The following is a 3,316-nucleotide window of genomic DNA, read 5'->3' as shown; positions in this document are numbered from 1 at the left end:
GGACTTCTGCACTTTAGGACTTCTGCATTTTAGGACTTCTGCACTTTAGGACTTCTGCACTTTAGGACTTCTGCCATTTAGGACTTGTGCCGCGAAATAATTTTTAGGACTTGTGCATTTTAGGTCTAATGCCGTTTAGGACTTCTGCATTTTAGGACTTCTGCCATTTAGGACTTCTGCCTCGTCCCCACACTTACGTCTACAAGTACTAATTTCTTTCAGTGCTCACTGTGTTAATGTCCACGCCAGATTGTTACTATGTACGGTGCTCTTGTGTTCATTCCTTCAGCAAAGTATTGCTTTCATAGCGGGTTGTTTCATTGGTGCAATAATTTCGTCATGTAAAATGTCTTTTTCCCGTAATTCGACAACGCGACACGTTCAAACGCATTTGACGTTTCTTGTTGATTTGTCCATGCTCCAATTCTGAGTGATGAACTAATAATGCAGCATTCTTAAAGCAAACTTAGTCATGCTAATTGACGTTGAGTCTGTTATACAGAGTTAAGTAAAAATTGACTGTATAAAGTTACTCCCTCCAATTTAAATAACATTTTTTTTTCGCCTGGAACCTAAATTCAATCCCCACTTAGAGTTTGAGCATTTTAAATCTTATGTTTAGTTATAGATCGACAAGTTAACATAATACGATGTTCTATAGAAGTTCGAAAGTCAAACAAACAAACAAATAAATAAATACATTAAAAATTGTAATACTGAATAAAAAGTTCTAGATAGTGTTGCCTTAAGAAGTTGCTGTCTGATAAGTTTTTCTAAGCACTAAAGTTGTAAATTCTGTATTTTATGTTTATAAAATTCACTATAACTTATCATTGTTTCATTTTTTATAATTTTTACTAGTCCAACAATTAATAAATACGGTCAGAATTTATATGTGAAAACACATCTTTCTCAAATACGTACAAGCTCAAAACAAAGTTTATTTTCCCCACTAAAAATTTGTAAGTGTAAATTACAAATTTTATTTCGCATCAAAATACATATTTTGCGAAAAAAAGTTGTAAATAAATATTTTGAACATCTTGGTAATGAATACATATTTTAAATAATTTTCCTTTATTTTATTTTAAATTTCACAACGTTTTTTTTCTTTTTTTTTACTTTCTCTCGAAATAAATTAACACCGGGGAAAATGTAGGCTACATAAACCTGTCCATTGTATTTATAAGCAATTTCTCACCTGCAAAAACAGCGTCGTCATAAATTCTGCTTATCAACGCTGGGGTAACTTGTGCCGAACAAAAAGCTTCTGAAGGACAGCGCTTTTTATTAAAGTGCCAAATGAGATTGTTTTCGTAAAATTGCCAACTACTATTGAACTTTTCAAAGAAACAAATCACGATCTTCCACTTCCACTAACAACCGCAATCGCGAAGCGGAGTACCTGGCGTAATGTAGTACTATGTTATGTAGAGAATTTTGAAGCATTTTTATCTGTAGTAACTAAACTAAACCCATACAATACTTCATCAGTTGAAATTGATCAAAATTTAGTAAGCGACAGTGACTTGTCCTTCATATCTGCCAATTTCGGTTTCTTGACTCACCCTATAAAGAAACTAGAAACTACGTAAAATTTATTGAGTACTTCTGTTAAATAGGTACAGGAAATACAGTGCATTGACAGTAAGCTGAATGTTCTTCCTGATTTGAAAGCTGAATTCGTAAGAAAAAAAAAAGATTTATATAAGAAAAACATTGGGTATAGAACTCTATGTAAAATATCTGAAGTATTGGAAGGCCAAAACATAAGTGAAGTTAATGGTGTGAATATTCGTGATATACCTCTTTTCAAATAAGCGAGGTCAATATTGTGAGATGTATCACGTCCCTTTTCTCAGTATAAGGCATTATTCCGCGACAGTAGGCACGGCTTAACGATGGACAACTTGGAAAAGACGTTAGTAATTCACTGCAATGCCCATGAAATTTCGGACCTATTGGTGAGTACAAACATTTATTTTTCTTACGTCGGATGTTTTATCATGCATTTCCTTGTTACTTTTGGAAAATACTTTTAAATTTTAGCAAATATTTTTTTCTACTTTAACACATAAAATAAATATTTTACAATTTTTAGCACATAAAATTCCGGGCCCTAGTAATAAATTTATATGAGCTTAGCTCTATTTTTATATTTATGTTTTAGTGGAATATTAGTACTTGTTTGAAAGCATTACAACAATTTATTTAATATTTAAAGTACCAAATGGGCCATCAGGTAATCTATCTAATATTCATTGCTTAGTTTTTCCTAAGTTCCAATTTTTCTCTTTTATAGAAACTTATAACTTCTTAGTGATTTTCAATGGCAATAATTCAGGGCTCAGTATGCAATTTTACTGTATTTGTCTCTGTATTACCTTCCATGAACTGTTAAGTTTGTCATATTCACAGGTTGTTAGTATTCTAGTATCCTGCAGCCACAATTTGTCGGTGTTTCTGTAAGAGTTGAATTGACACACACATATATGTCCTTATCTTTTTTTTTGTTGTTTGTTTTGTGTTATGATTTGTTTTGGAAAATAGATAGTTTCGACCTATTCTTGGTGAATTTAGTGTCATTTGTTTTCTCTGATCTTAAATTTACTAATTATGATACTAGATCCAAAACGACCCGGGGGACAAATATATAATCTTAAGCAATAACAAAATACGTAAGTGGGTCGTTTTAGAGCTGGGGAGAGTCTTAAATCGGTTAATGCATTTTTTTAATACAAAATTGTATTTTTTTTGTTTTCGGTTAAAAACAACTTTAGAAACAAAAAAAAACTTAAATTCTTATTCCACAGCAACTAATTCTCATTTAATATTTTATTTTTTTAAGCTTTTCTTTAAGGGTTCAACTAATTTATTATTTTGCATTAGATGGTCTAATGCAATTATTCAGAAAAAAATGGGAGAGAGTAATTTTATACATTCAAGTTTTACTTAATTCCGTATAACATAATCCATAGCAATTAGTATTACTAAGCTTACTATAAACAATGCTGCATTATTAGCTGTGAATAGTTATATCCAAATCTCAAAATTATTATGGTTGTATTATTTTGTATGTATAAAAATTCAATTGAGACAACCATTTATTCAACGTTTTCAATTTATTAGTTTGTTCAGAAGAAACGTTAACTCTAACATTTTTTTCTTAGCATAGTGAAGGCCCTAAGGTACAGTCTGTTCAGTGCAACATGGAGCTTTTTACTAGTGTGGAAGACAAAACGATTTTTAACTTTATTGTTATTTTTTTGTTTCTTTATTTTAGTGTAATTCCATTAGGAAAACGCTGTTTAATGGA

The sequence above is a fragment of the Thermobia domestica genome, chromosome 6, assembly GCF_964235325.1.
Source record: "Thermobia domestica chromosome 6, izTheDome1.hap1.1, whole genome shotgun sequence".
Lineage (NCBI taxonomy): Eukaryota > Metazoa > Arthropoda > Insecta > Zygentoma > Lepismatidae > Thermobia > Thermobia domestica.
Note: the sequence above shows the minus strand (reverse complement) of the source record.